The 16,143-nt window shown below is 40.1% G+C and overlaps 1 protein-coding gene across 1 annotated transcript in view; it reads left to right on the top strand.

The window, feature by feature from the left end:
* The window catches only part of LOC117710335 (uncharacterized), a 42,678-nt gene that overhangs the window by 14,852 nt on the left and 11,683 nt on the right, over window positions 1-16,143 (top strand). The window contains exon 3 of the mRNA XM_034505067.3: window positions 923-1,066. The gene's annotated coding sequence lies outside the window, so the exon portion shown is untranslated. The remainder of the gene's footprint in view (window positions 1-922; window positions 1,067-16,143) is intronic.

Raw genomic sequence — 16,143 nt, forward strand, 5'->3', positions numbered from 1 at the left:
GGCTATGTGTAGACCAATAATGATAAAGATCTGGCAAGGCTTGATTCTATAACTGAGGTCCAGCAGGTGCCTTAGCCATCCATGCAAGCCAGAGTCTCTACCATAAACTGTGTTAAGGATCACCCCTTAGATTTAGTAAGGCCTTCTGTTAAACTTCAAACAACTTGGCCTATACAAGGCCTCATCTAAAAGACACTATATGAGTGTGGCATTCCCTCTAGGGCGCCCCCCCCCCCCCCCCCCGTTACCTTGAGGTAGCCTTGTATGCAGACTCACAAAAAAAAAAACTGTTTGACCCCGCCTCAATTTCTTACTCATTTACTCTCTTACATTCCTACTGTCTTCCCGCTATGTCCCTTCTACCTGTAATCCTCTCCCTCCTCTATCTCATCTGTTCATAGCCACCCTCTACTTTTCTCTTCTCCTCTCCTCCCCTTCCCTCCCCTCCCAATTCATTCTCTCTCTCTCTCTCTCTCTCTCTCTCTCTCTCTCTCTCTCTCTCTCTCTCTCTCTCTCTCTCTCTCTCTCTCCCACATTCCCAACTCCCCTTCCCATGTCTTAAATAAATTCTATTCTATTCCTGTGGCTGGTACCTCAGGGGAAAGGGATGCCTCAGCAAGGGACCACAGAGGCATCCTCCCACACACACCATAATGCACCTTTTCCAAACATATTCCTGGCTATTTCTTTTTATAAAACACAATAGAGTTCCCATTTGATTCTTACAAACTAGCCATTTCCAGGAATAGAAACTGAAACCTACTCTGACTACAGCATCCCCCCCTTGAGTGTTTTAGATAATCAGAGCTCAGATCCAGGCAGGACAGTGTAGAGAACAAGGAGAGTGTGTGGAACAGTACGAAGAAAGATACCCAGGAATATCAGACTGTCCATTGCATCATCTAATTCTTTCTTTGTGCAGTTCTTCCTGGGACACCAGAACTCCATACCTCATGTCTTCTCTTCATAAACATCCTGAATATGAATTCCTGTTATAGATAAAGACCTTTCCTGAGAGGAGAGCATTCACAGAAGTGTTATTGCCACCAAGGTCACCACTGCTGAGGTAAGTGAAAGGTGTCTACGTAGGGCTTGTTTGATAATCTAAGATGTCTGGTAATATGAGGAGTGGAGTCCTGACACCAGGAAAGGAAAGTTCAGGGCTTTGTACTCAGGGAGCATCCTGGACCCAGGAGTATCCTTCAGTGGCCATTTTCTGGACCACAGACCATCCCAAAGCAGAGAAGGCAACCCCTTCCTTCCACCAGTGTGTTGTGGGCGTTGGTTGTCTTCTGGAGGAGTCAAGCTTGGAGAAAGAGTACAGGTTGGGATATTCAGATGCCCTTGGAGTTTATGCTGTAGGCTCTTCATTTGCCCCATGAAGATAAAATCCCAGATCACAAAGAGCCACAGAGGAGATCCGGCAGATCATGTTAGGCCCTTTAGTTTTCAAAAATTATTCTGCCCTCGATCACTTGTTGCTCTGAAAGGGACTATTTTAAAGTTTTTCCAGTTTCTCTCTTGCAGTATGCAAAACTATTTGCTCTGTATATTCAGGGTTTTCACTATAATAGGACTTCAGGAGTTTCTCTTTCTGCCTTGTGTATCTGGAGTCCTACATGCTTCTTGAACCTATCTGGATATGTTTTACTGTCCCTAAATATAGAGACATGTCTGCTAGGATTCATTGAATACATTTTCTATACTGTTGGAACAGAGTTCTTCTACTTCTTTTATGCCCATACATTTCCTGGTGTTCAAAAGATCACAAATGGTTGTTCATAGGCTTTTTTAATTATTATGGAAAAACTTGAACATGTCTTTCAATTGCATACTATCTATACATACCTAAAACTCCTGTTAGTCTCTCCTTCACATGACCCACTACATTGATGAGTCTTTCCAGTGGGCATTTGATTTCTCAAGTTTTAATTTCTAGACCCATTTAAGACATGAGTTTCTTTGGTATTTCTGTTTATTGAATTCCATCATCATGCCCTTTGTTGACCCCTAATTTTCATTCAGCTGATTGAGTCCATTTACCTTGGTCATATTTACAATCATCCTTTTCAATTCATCATCTGGACCTTCACCTATTCTCATGAAAATCACAAGAACTCTCCTGGCATTTGTGGGTTTTAGAGGGGATGACCTGTCTTCGTTTTTCAGAGAACCTTTGGCTTTGTGTTTGAATTTGCTGTTAGGAGTTAGATCACTTGTGAGTGTTCTGAGTTTTGCAGGACAAGAAAGAGAGACACTGCAGGATGTGTTAAAGCTTAGCAGGCAGCAGGGAAGGACAGTCTCTGATAGAAGGAACCCCACAGAGCATTGCAGAATCACTTTCACTGATTGACACAAAAGGGCCTTTTAGGGATTCAGTCCCCACAGACCAAAACCTCTTGCTTGATCTAGAAGTTGTCTGAAGGAATCATTACCTGAGCCTTTCTCAGCCACACAAGGCTTCCTGGTTTGCTAGGTATTTCATGGAACTGAGGACATGTTAAGGTTCTGAAATTCCCAAGAATCAGCAACCCCATAAGTCACAGATAACAGTCACTGATTGTTTTCAAGAGCTTCACTTCAAAGCATAAGTGGCCATCACTCCACAGTAAATGTCAGGTGCAGTGGTTCTTCCAGTTTGCCCACTGCCTCTCTGTTTTGTTTAAGCTCTGTTAAGTTATCATCAAAATTAAGTTTATGTTGAAGATCATGCATCCTTTCAGTAAATACAGTGTTTTCTCTGTCGTGCTATTTCACAATCTTGCACGAAGAAGCCAGTAAACTTATTAGTGAAAACAAGGATAGCAGTTGCTAGACCAAGGAATCTTTTTGAGAAAGTGTCCTTAATTTCTTGTTGAAAATCATGAACCACTTAAGGAAAATTGAGGGTAGTCCATCAAATGTCTTTTAACCTTTTTTCCAGTCATAATTGTTCTCGTTGAAATTTAAAGGTGAAATACAGATAAAACATGGCATCACATTTAAACTTCTTTTGTTCTTTGTCCCTAACTCCAATCAGTATTAGAGTTTGTCTTAGATCATCTATTTCATTAGCCATGCCACTATTTTATTGTGTGGAGTCCAAAGTTCTGCAGAATGCTTATGTCAGTCGCTTATGAACTCAGCAGTTTGAATTTCTTATTAAGTGCCAGTCTATTTGTAGTATCAACAGTAGCTAATGCAATAATTTCCAAAATGACAGCAACAATCAGCCCAGTCATTCTACAAATTCTTCTTAATACACTTTCAGCAGGTATTAAAAGGTATCACTGGTGAGCCTTGCCATGGCCTCGACAGCTTCACCAGATTGCAGACTGCTGGCCTTGCTCTAAGGATTCACAAATATTCAGAAGTGACACTTAAGGACATACTAGGCTTAACAAGGCTATGAACAGTACAATATTCACAAGTGATACAATAATTATTAGGTTGGCATTATACAGACTTTTCAGTAGCACATAATGTAATGATATACATACTACAAAGGGGTGATATTGATTTAAGCTAAAGGTCAAAGATTATTAACCATCATTAATGCTTAAACTCCCTTTCCATGCTTAAAGAGGGTAAAAGGCCCTCACTATTTTCCACAAATTAGTCTGCACTGGATGGCCAAATTACAGAAGAGGACCTGACAATCCAACTCTCTGCCATCAAATAAGTTCATTAACAATAGAAATAATTTCCATGGTTCCATTTGAACTAAGCCATTGCCATCTAAATTCTGAGTGAGAACATTTTCCCAAGGAAAGCAAGAAGAGCTCCAATGAATGACTTCTTCATGGGATATCAACAAGCACCCAAGGGTGCCCCCTTTAATGTTGCTGCCTCTGTATTCAGTCCAATTCCTTGTTAGTAATCCACATCTCACAAGACCAGATGTTAGATTTATGGAACAAGTAGCATTAATCTTCTATCCACTAAAGGCAGATGTGTGAAGCATGTAAAATTTTCTATGAAAATTCTGAGTAGCATCAACTATGAATAACTACACTTGAAAAGATCTATGTAGACTTTGAGTTCCATTACCCATACAAATAAGGGTTCCTTGCGCTCCCATGGTATAACTCATGGTTTCTGTAGTCTTGTCCATAGGCTTAGCACTTCCCCCAGTTGTCATAAGGATCAGGTAACCAAAAAGATTTATTAACCACCAAGAGGATATCCATATCTCCCCAACTTACTCCTCTGTTAATTGTACAATTAGTAATATAGACCCAATGTGTATGCTTGGCACCCATCTGTTTCCTGGGTGTCCCAGCTCAGAGGAGTTCTTAGAGAGCTACTCCAGTGACCTTCCTTTCAGAAAAGAAGTGACAGCACAAGACAACCACTGACATCACTACTCAGGAGCAGGTACGTGAAGGGTTCTAAGTGCAGCTTGATCAGAAATCCTACTTACTTGTGGTATAAGGTATAGTCTCCTGACAGAGAATCTTTGATTATGGCTCATTTCACTCAGGGTTTGTTCACAGAGAGGCCCTTCTTTGTCTTTACAGAGCACCCCCAACCCACTGTAAGGCCCCCATGAAGTGAGGACCTCACCCAAGCCCCAATAACTGCAAGACACCGAACTTGATGTAATCAGCAAGAGGCATATTTTAATCAGTATACTGAGGTCAAGACCTGTAGCCCACACAGGGGCAATGGGGTCTGACCCCTGGGCTTTGGAGACAGAGAGAATTTAAAGCCCAAAACCACAACTGGTGGGGGGAACCACAACCCAGGGGGAGTAAGGGAGGGCTATTGGAGAGCATCTGTGGAAAATCCCAGCCCATTATTTAGTTTGTGACAGGGTACAAGGAACAGGATATTCTCTAAGAGCCTATACATCAGCCAAGTTCCTGGTATCTAGGGTGCACAGGCATGCTAACTTGAACTTCCAACTCAAACTCTATTGAGTCTATCTTATGGTCAGTTTTTAGTTCCTGGTACCCATAGTGCTTAGTCACGCTGTCCTGAACTCGCAGCTCTGAACTCATTTATTTTGACTTGTGGATAGCTAGTTTCCTAGGACCCAGAGTGCAGAATAAGCTGATCTGCACTCTGAACTTCATCTGTGGAGGGTTTAAAATTTTTTAACTCTTTCACCACCAACCAGACAGTAACACACTTCCCTATCACCTGCACATCCTGGGTCTGTTGTTCTTCTAATACTAGCTTGAGCTTGGAGAAAGATGGCAGCTTGTCTGACCAGATTCCTCAGAGTCAATGCAGGAACCTCTTTGGGGTTGAGAGTTGTTGTTGGAGCTTTTTGTTATTGTTATTTCTTTATTTTGATTTTGGTTTTGGTTGAGACTGGATTACACTGTGTGCCTATAGATGGTGTAGAACCTGTAAATCAGGCTGGCCTCAAACTCAAGGAGATCCAACTACTTCTGTTGCTCTCTCTTCTAAGGGCTGAAATTAAAGACTTAAACCATGACACCCAGCTACACGGGAACTATTGTATTCACACCATGAGGATAAAATCCTATCCAGAATATCCACTGCTATTTCCTTGTCTAGAAGAGAACTATGAGAAGACATTTTCAACATAATCAGCACTAACAGTACCTTGACTTTTTGGCAGGGTTCAGGAGCTTCACAATCATCAAATCATGGGGAGTAGCCCACTACTGGGGCTAGGATTTCTATTGATTAGTGTTTCACTTCTGGGAGCAGCTTCATCCACCCACTCAGGATATCTCTGTTCAAACTTTATTTTGTTTTTTATAAACTTGAAAAGAACCATATTTCCTTATAGCTTGTTCACATATACTGGATGTTCGTTGACTCCACCACAGTCAGTCCTCTGTCACAGGTCTCTGGCTATCATCTCTATTCAAACTTCTCAGTTCCCATTATTTCACCATCTACTTGTATATCTTATATATGCTACTATCTCTTTCCCACAAAGCTATTTGTACCCCTCTTATGGGCCCCCTTCCAGTTTGCTGGCCTCTGCAAAGACTTCCTGCTACATAAATGTACATACCCAAAAATGAGAAGCTGAAATCCACATAGGAGAGAGAACATCAGGTTTGCCTTTGTGACGCTGAGTGACCTCACTTAACATTTAGTAGCTCAGCCAGTGTGTCTGAATGTTATACACTTCCATTGATATTGTGCATGAATCCAGTTCCATTGTGTCTCTGTGGCACATTCTCATTATCCATTTATCATCTGGACTGATTGCGTTTCCCAGCTATTGTCACTAGAGCAGTGATGAACATCATGTTCCAGGGTCTCTGTGCTAGGATAGAGAGTCCTTCACGGCTACACTCAGGAATGGTGTCACTGATTCCATAATGGCTGTGCTTGCTTACAACCCCACAGCAGCAAATAAAGATTCCCCTCCCCCTACATCCACACCAGCATCTGTTGCCATGTTCTCTCTTGATGAAAGTCTCTCTGACTCAAGTGAAATGAAATCCCAAAGTAGCTACAATTTGCATGATTTAATGGCTGAGGATGCTGAACATATATATATGTTCAGCATCCTCAGCCATTTCTGTTTCTTCTGAGAACTCTGTTCAGTTACACACACATGTTTTTATTGAGCTATTTATTTTCTTATTGGTCTGGGTTTTTGTTTAAAGTTCTATGCATATTTTGAATATTAATCTTCTGTTGAATGAATTACTAACAAGAATTCCCTCCCATCTGGCAATCTGTCTTTTTACTGTTTCCTTTGCTGTACAGAAGCTTTTACTTTCCATGAGCCCCTGCTTGTAGTCATGGCCTCATTTCCTGAGCAGCTGGAACCCTACTGGGAAAGCCCCTACCTACTCCTACTTCTTGTAGTGTTTTCATTCCAGAGTTTTGAACTCCATTTCTTAATAGAAAGTTTTTCTCCAATAAGCTTATTTGAAAGAAAAAAGAGGAGGTGGAGGAGGAAAGAAACAAACAGAGTCTGGTAGGTGTTGCCCTGTGGGTTTTTATCTGTATTGTCTGTGCTCCCCTGCTTTTTAAGTTGTCTGATACTCAGGCAACACCCTGTGCTTTTTTGTTCCTGTCCTTCTGAGGCAGAGCTTGAAACCAAGTACAGTAATGTCCTTAGTATTTTCCCTTCCTCAAGCTTGGTTTATCTGAGATCTTTCATGCTTTCAACTAAATTTTAAGATTTTTTTATTGGACATTTTATTTATTTACATTTCAGATGTTATCCCCTTTACCCATTACCCACCCCCCAAAACCCCCTATCCAATCCCCCCTTTCTTCTGCTTCTTTCCAACTCACTCCCACCTTTCTGCCTATGAATTCCCCCACACTGGTGTATCCAACCTTCATGGGACAAAGGACCTTCTCTCCCATCCATGCCTGACAAGGCCATCCTCCCCTACATATACATCTGGAACCATGGGTCACTCCCTGAGTACTCCCAGGCTGGCTGTTTAGACCCTGGGAACTCTGGTTGATTGGTCTTGTTACTCTCCCCATGAGGCCACAAACCCCTTCAGCTCCTTCAGTCTTCTCTCTAACTCCTCTATTGGGAACCACATGATCAATTCAGTGGTTAGCTAATAGCATCTGTCTCTGTATATGTCAGGCTCTGGCAAACCACTCAGGAGACAAGTATAACAGGCTCCTGTCAACATGTACTTCCTGGCATCCACAACTTCATCTGCCTTTGGTGACTGCACATAGGATGAATACCCAGGTGGGGCAGTCTCCAGACAGCCCCTCATTCAGTTTCTGCTCCACACTTTGTCTCCATATTTGCTCCCATGAGTATTTTGTTACTCCTTCTAAGAAGGACTGAAGCACCCACACTTTGGTCTTCCTTATTCACAAGCTTCATGTGGTCTGTGAGTTGTATCTTGGGTATTGTGAGCTTTTGGGCTAATATCCTCTTATCAGTGAGTGAATACCATGTGTGTTCTTTTCTGATTGGGTTACCTCACTCAGGATGATATTTTCTAGTTTTATTCATTTACCTAACAAATTCATTAATTCATTGTTTATAATAGATGAGTAGTACTCCATTGTATAAATGTACCACATTTTCTGTATCCATTTCTCTTTTGAAGGACATTTGGGCTCTTGCCAGCTCATGGCTATTCTAAATAAGGCTGCTATGAACATAGTGGAGCATGTGTCCTTTTTATATGTTGGAACATCTTTTGGATATATGTCCAGGAGTGGTAAAGCTGGGTCCTCAGGTAATACTATGTCCAATTTTCTGAGGAACGACTAGACTGCTTTCCAGAGTGGTTGTATCAGCTTGCAATCCCACCAACAATGGAGGAGGGTTCCTCTTTCTCCACATCCTCACCAGCATCTACTATCACCTGAGTTTTTTATCTTAGGCATTATGGCTGGTGTAAGGTGAAATCGCAGAGATGTTCTTAGTTTGCATTTCCCTGCAGACTAAGGATGTTGAACATTTCTTTAGATGTTTCTTGGCCATTTGAGTTTCCTCAGTTGAGAATTCTTTGCTTCTCTCTCTACCCCATTTTTAACAGGGTTATTTAGTTGTCTGGAGTCTAATTTCTTGAGTTCTTTATATGTATTGGATATTAGCCCTCTATTGGATGTAGGATTGATAAAGATATTTTCCCAATCAGTTGGTTGTCATTTTGTTCTATTGACAGTGTCCTTTGATTTACAGAAGCTTTGCAATTTTATGATGTCCCACTTGGCAATTCTTGATCTTAGAGCATAAGCCATTGGTGTTCTGTTCAGGAACTTTTCCCCTGTGCCTAGGTATTCAAGGGTTTTTCCCACCTTCTCTTCTATTAGTTTCAGTGTATCTGGTTTTACGTTAAGGTCTTTTATCCACTTGTATTTGAGCTTTGTACAAGGAGATATGAATGGATTGATTTGCATCCTTCTACATGTTGACCTCCAGTTGAACTAGCACCATTTGCTGAAAATGCTGTCCATTTTCCACTGGATGGCTTTAGCTCCTTTGTCAAAAATCAAGTGACCATAGGTATGTGGGCTCATTTCTGGATCTTCAGTTGTATTCCATTGATCTTCATGCCTGTCTCTGTACCAATACCATGTAATTTTTATTACTATTGCCCTGTAGTATAGGTTGAGGTCAGGGATGGTGATTCCCCCAGAAGTTCTTTTGTTATTGAGAATAGTTCTTCCTATCCTGGGTTTTTTGTTGTTCCAAATAAATTTGCAAATTGCTTTTTCTATCTCTATGAAGAATTGGTTTGGAGTTTTGATGGGGATTGCATTGAATCTATAGATTGCTTTTGGCAAGATGGCCATTTTTACTATATTAATGCTGCCAATCCAGGAGCATGGGAGATCTTTCCATCTTCTGAGATCTTCTGTGATTTCTTTCTTCAGAGATTTGAACTTCTTGTCATACAGATCTTTCACTTGCTTGGTTAGATTCACACCAAGGTATTTTATATCATTTGTGAGTATTGTGAGGGGTGTCATTTCCCTAATTTCTCTCAGCCTGTATATCCATTGAGTAGAGGAAGGCTACTGATTTGTTTCAATTAATTTTATATCCATCCAGCTGAAGTTGTTTACCAGGTTTAGAGGCTCTCTGGTGGAAGTTTTGGGGTCACTTAAGTATACAATTATATCATTTGCAAATAGTGATATTTTGACTTCTTCCTTTCCTATTTGTATCCCTTTGAGCTAATTTTGTTGTCTAATTGCTCTGGCTAGGGTTTCCAGTACTATATTGAATAAGTAGAGAGAGAGTAGGCAGCCTTGTCTACTCCCTGATTTTAGTGGGATTGCTTCAAGTTTCTCTCCATTTAGTTTGGTGTTGACTACTGGTTTGCTGTATATTGCTTTTACTATGTTTAGTTATGGGCCTTGAATTCCTGATCTTTCCAGGACTTTTACCATGAAGGGGTGTTCAATTTTGTAAAATTCTTTTGCAACATCTAGTGAGATGATCATGTTATTTTTTCCTTTGAGTGTGTTTATATAGTGGATTACATTGATGGATTTTCACATATTGAACCATCCCTGCATTCGTGGGATAGAGCCTACTTGATCATGATGGATGGTTGTTTTGATGTGTTCTTGGATTTGGTTTGCGAGAATTATATTGAGTACTTTTGCATGGAAATTCATAGGGAAGATTGGTCTAAATTTCTCTTTCTTTGTTGGGTCATTGTGTGATTTAGGTAGGAGTACACTCTTGGCTTCATAAAATAAATTGGGTAGTAATACTTCTGTTTCTATTTTGTGAAATAGTTTGAAAAGAATTGAATTGATATTAGGTCTTCTTTGAATGTGTGACAGAATTCTGCACTAAAACTATCTGGTCCTGGGCTCTTTTCTTTCTTTCTTTCTTTCTTTCTTTCTTTCTTTCTTTCTTTCTTTCTTTCTTTCTTTTTGTGGGGAGAGTTTTAATGGCTGCTGCTATATCTTTAGGGATTATGGAACTGTTTGGATGGTTTATCTGATGCTGATTTAACTCTGGTACCTGGTATCTGTCTAGGAAATTGTCCATTTCATTCCAACTTTCCAGTTTTGTTGAGTATAGGATTTGTAGTAGGATCTAAGGATTTTTTTAATTTCCTCAGTTTCTGTTGTTATGTCTCCCCTTTCAGTTCTGAATTTATTAATTTGGGTACGGTCTCTGTGCCCTCTAGTTAGTCTGGCTAAGGGCTTATCTATCTTGTTGATTTTTTCAAAGTAAAAGTTCCCGGTTTTGTTAATTTTTTGTATAGTTCTTTTTGTTCCTACTTGGTTGATTTCAGCCCTGAGTTTGATTACTTCCTGCCGTCTACTCCTCTTGAGTGTATCTGCTTCTTTTTGTTCTAGTGTTTTCATGTGTGTTGTCCAACTGTCAGTGTACACTTTCTCCAGTTTCTTTTTCTAGGCACTTAAAGCTATGAGTTTTCCTCTTAACACTGCTTTCATTATGTGCCATAAGTTTTGGTATAATGTGTACTCATTTTTCATTAAATTCTAAAAGGTCTTTAATTTCTTTATTTCTTCCTTGACCAAGTCATCATTGAGTAGAATGTTGATCAGTTTCCACGTGTATGTGGGCTTTCTATTCTTTTTGTTATTACTGAATACAATCCTTTGTCTGAGGTGATCTGATAGGAAGCAAGGGAATATGTGAATCTTTTTGTATCTGTTGAGGCCTGTTTTGTGACCAATTATATGGTCTATTTTAAAGAAGGTACCATGAGATGCTGAGAAAAAGGTATATTCTTTGGTTTAGGATGAAATGTTCTATAGATATCAGTTAAATCCATTTGGTTCATAACTTCTGTTAGTTTCACTGTGTCTCTGTTTAGTTTCTGTTTCCATGGTCTATCCATTTCTGAGAGTGGGGTATTGAAGTCCCCCACTATGATTGTGTGAGGTGCAATGTGTGCTTTGAGCTTTAGTAAGGTTTCTATTATGATTGTGGATGTCCTTGCATTTGGAGCATACATATTGAGAATTTAGAGTTCATCTTGGTAGATTTTTTCTTTGTTGAATATGAAGTATCTTTCCTTATCTTTTTTGATAAATTTTGGTTGAAAGTTGATTTTATTTTATATTAGAATGGGTACTCCAGCTTGTTTCTTGGAGTACCCATTTGCTTGGAAAATTGTTTGCCAACCTTTTACTCTGAGGTAGTGGCTGTCTTTGTCACTGAGATATGCTTCCTATATACAGCAAAATTCTGGGTTCTGTTTACATATCTAGTCTGTTACCCTACTTCCTTTTATTGGGGAATTGAATCCATTGATGTTAAGAGATACTAAGGAAACATGATGGTTGCTTCCTGTTATTTTTATTATTAGAGGTGGAATTATATTTGTGTAGCTATCTTCTTTTGGGTTTGTTGGAGGATTACTTTCTTGATTTTTCTAGGGTATAACTCCTTGGGTTGGAGTTTTCCATTTATTATCCTTTGAAGTGCTGGATTTGTGGGAAGATATTTTGTAAATTTGATTTTGTCATTGAATATCTTGGTTTCTCCATCTGTAGTAATTGTGAGTTTTGTTGAGTATAGTAGTTTGTGTTTTCATATGGTCTGTATGACATCTTTCCTGGATCTTCTGGCTTTTAAAATCTCTGGTGAAAAGTCTTGTGAAATTCTTATAGGTCTGCCTTTATAATTTAATTGACCTTTTCACTTACTGCTTTTAATATTCTTTCTTTGTCTTATGCATTTTATGTTTGATTATTATGTGATGGGAGGAATTTCTTTTCTGGTCTAGTCTATTTAGAGTTCTGTAGACTTCTTGTATTCATGGGCATCTCTTTCTTTAGGTGAGGGAAGTTTTTTTATATATATATATATTTTGCTGAAGACATTTACTGGCCCTTTAACTTGGAAGTCTTCACCCTCATCTATACCTGTTATCCTTAGGTTTGGTTTTCTCATTGTGTCACGGATTTCCTGGATGTTTTGGGTTAGAAGCTTTTTGCATTTTTCATTTTCTTTGACAGTCGTGTCAAGGTTTTCCATGGTATCTTCTGCACCTGAGATTCTTCTATCTCTTTATTCTGTTGGTGATGCTTGCATCTATGACTCCTGATCTTTTTCCTAAGTTTTCTATCTCCAAGGTAGTCTCCCTTTGTGATTTTTTTATTATTTCTGCTACCATTTTTAGATCCTGGATGGTTTTGTTCAATTCATTCAGCTCTTTGGTTTGGGTTTTCTTGTATTCTTTAAGGGATTTTTGTGTTTCCTCTTTAAGGGCTTCTCTACCTGTTTACCTGTGTACTCTATATTGTATTTCTATAAGGGAATTAATTACGTTCTCCCTAAAGTCCTCTATTGTTGAGAACTGAGCTGCTGTGCCCCATGTTTAGGGGCCAAAATGGCATGGACCGCTCTGTCAGTGTTGGAACCTGAGCTGCCAAAAGCCTTGGGGGCTAAATTGTTAGAGTCCTCCCTGCTCCAAGCTGCTCTGGTCCGCGGGTTGGGTTCAGCAAGAGAGAGAGTGAGGACAGACTCTACGAATGGAGACCAGAGAGAGTGTGATTCAATCCCGTTTATTGTTCAGTCTCTCTTCTTCTCTCCAAGTCCCTAGTTCCAAGTCCCTAGTTCCTAGTACCAAGTCTCATGTCCTAATCTCAATTTCAGCTGTAATAAATCTCAAGTCCTTATCCTATTCCAGCTGCTAGTCTCTTTCCCAGTTCCAAGTTACCTGCCTCAAATCTCAAGTCTCAAGTGTCTAATCCAAGTTGCCTGTCTTGAATACAAGTGTCTACTTCCTAGTTCCAAGTTCTACCAGCTCCAAGTCTCAAGTACCAAGTGTCTAATCCTTTCTTCGGTCTGCCTCTTGCCTTTTATATGTCTCACTTCTAAGCCACACCTTTAAGTCAAGCCTTTAAGTCTTATCTCTAAATTACACCTTTAAGTCTCGGATCTAAATCACACCTTTAAGTCTCACACACCAAAGGGAAAATCCTGGGTATCTTAAACAAGATGCTATCAGAGGGTGCTCAGCTGTTGTAGGCTATTGTAAACAAGTCTCTTGTCAGGGTATATGGCTCAAGATGGCTGCAAGGATGATAGCCACCTTCTGTCAGCTCCCCACACTCTATTATCATCATGACAAGTGATTTTAAATCTGAATCTTGCTTATCTGGTGTGATGGGGTATCCAGGACATGCTATGGAGGGAGAACTGGGTTCTGATGATGCCAGGTAACCTTGGTTTTTGTTGCTTATGTTCTTGTGCTTGCCTTTAACCATCTTGTTATCTCTAGTGCTACCTGCATTCATTGTCTCTACAGGAGCCTGTCTCTCCTGTTATCTTGCTTGTGTCAGAACTCCTCAGAGTCCAGCTGTCTCTGTGATCCTGTGATTTTGTGATCCTGGGTTTAAGAGCTCCTGGGACTCTGGCCGCCTCTGGGATCCTGAAATCCTTTGATCCTGAGTGTGTTGGAGCCCCTGGGAGTCCAGCTTCCTCTGGGTGTTCTGGAATTGTGTGCAGAGCTATGATCCTGGGAGTGTTAGAGCTCTTGGGAGATGAGCTTACTCACATGCTCTTAGTACAGTGGATCCTCCACTGCTCTGAGTGCAGTGGATCCTTAGCTGCTCTAAGTTCAGTGATTCCTCTAGGATGAGTCGTGATATGGTGACTTCATGTAAACAGACCAGCTAGGAGTCTGCCCCATCAACAAAGCATTTTTTTTTTCTAATTCTGTGAATGATGGCCTTAGAATATTGATAGGAAATGCATTAAATCTGTAGATTAATTTTCTTTTATTTTTAAAGATTTGTTTCTATGAGTATGATGTCGCTATCTTCAGACACATCAGAATGGGGCATCAGATGGTTGTGAGCCACCATGTGGTTGCTGGGAATTGAACTCTGGACCTCTGGAAGAGCAGTCAGTGCTATTAACCACTGAGCCATTTCTCCAGCCTCTTAGATTAGTTTTCTTAAGCTAGCCATTTTTATGACATGAATTCTTCCAATACTTTAGAATGAGTAGTAGGGGTTTGTGTGTGTGTGTGTGTGTGTGTGTGTGTGTGTGTGTGTGTCTTCCTATTTTTTCTGAAACATTTTTTTAATTTTCTGTTCAACATTCTTTTTTAAAAATTTTAGATATTCTACTTAATTACATTTCAGATGTTATACCCTGTACCCATTCCCACCCCAGTAACTACCTATCCTATCCCCCTTCCACCTGCTTCTATGAGGATGTGCCCCCACCCATCCAACCACTCCCCCATTCCTGCCTACAAATTCCCCCACACTGAGGTATCCCACCATCACAGGACCAAGTACCTCCTCTCCCACCAATGCCTGACAAGGCCATCCTCCCCTACTTAAACAGCTGGAGCCATAAGTCCTCCCATGCATGTTCCTAGGCTGGTGGTTTAGACCCTGGAACTCTGGTTTTTGGTCTTGTTGCTCTTCACATGGGGCTACAAACCCCTTCAGCTCCTTCAGTATTTTATTTACTTCCTCCATTAGGGAACTCATGATCAGTTCAATGGTTAGCTGCAAGTATCCACCTCTGTATATATCAGATTCTGACAAAGCCTTCCTGGCATACACAACATTGTCTGCATTTGTTGACTGCACATGGGATGGATACCCAGGTAGGGCAGTCTCAGACAACCCCTCCTACAGTCTCCACTCCAAACTTTGTCTATGTATTTGTGCCCATGAATATTTTGTGCATGTTTCTAAGAAAGTTCAAAGCAACCACACTTTGGTCTCCCTTTTTCTTGAGCTTCATGTGGTCTATGAGTTATATCATGGGTATTCTGAGCTTTTGGGCTATTATCCACTTCTCAGTGAGTGCATACCATGTGTGTTCTTTTGTAATTGTGTTACCTCACTCAGGATGATATATTCTAGTACCATCCATTTGCCTAAAATTTTCATGAATTCATTGTTTGTAATAGATGAGTAGCACTCCATTGTGTAAATGTACCAAATTTTCTGCATCCATTCCTCTAAAGAACCCAGATGTCCTTCAACAGAGGAATGGAATGTTTCAAGCTTTTAAAGTCTTCATTATAGAGTGCTTTTCCCTCCTTGGTTAGGCTTAATCCAAGGTATGTTATTGTGGAGAAGGTGCTGGCTAGTAGTGCAAATGAGATTGATTCCCCATTTCTTCTTTAGTATTTTTGTCATTAATATAGGTGAAGGCGACCGAGATTTGAATGTTAATTTTTAATTCTGTCACATTGCTGAAATGATTCTAAGAGTTCTCAGAGAAACACTTTAAGTCCTCTTATGGAGAGAACCTTATATTATCTTTGACTTTTCCCTTTTCTATTAATATATATTTTATTTTTTTTCCTTGGGTCTAACTTTTCTAGCTAAGACTTCTAGTACTGAAGTGAATAGAGTGAATAACAAGTAGAAATCCATGTCTTCTTCCTGTGCTCAGTGCATTTGCTTGGAGGATTTCTCATTTGGCACAACATTGGCTATGTTGATATGTGTTCTCTCCTTTCACAATTTCTTCAGGACCTTATCATGAAGAGCATGATTGATTTCCTCAGATTCTTAGTCTCTAGGAAGCTTGTCTCCAGCCTGAGATTAAGTCCTCCATCTGGGGGCTTCTTGTGTGCCCTTTTCCTAAAAGCTACCTGATTCCTCTGTGGCAAACATGAACTTAGAAACCAAGTCTAGCTGAATATATAATGTCTTGCTATTTTCTTATAAAAGTACCATAATACATCATCTAGCCATGATGGGCTTTGGACCATATAAGAGACATATGGCACACATGGCAGAAATTAGGATGTCAAT

The sequence above is a fragment of the Arvicanthis niloticus genome, chromosome 6, assembly GCF_011762505.2.
Source record: "Arvicanthis niloticus isolate mArvNil1 chromosome 6, mArvNil1.pat.X, whole genome shotgun sequence".
Lineage (NCBI taxonomy): Eukaryota > Metazoa > Chordata > Mammalia > Rodentia > Muridae > Arvicanthis > Arvicanthis niloticus.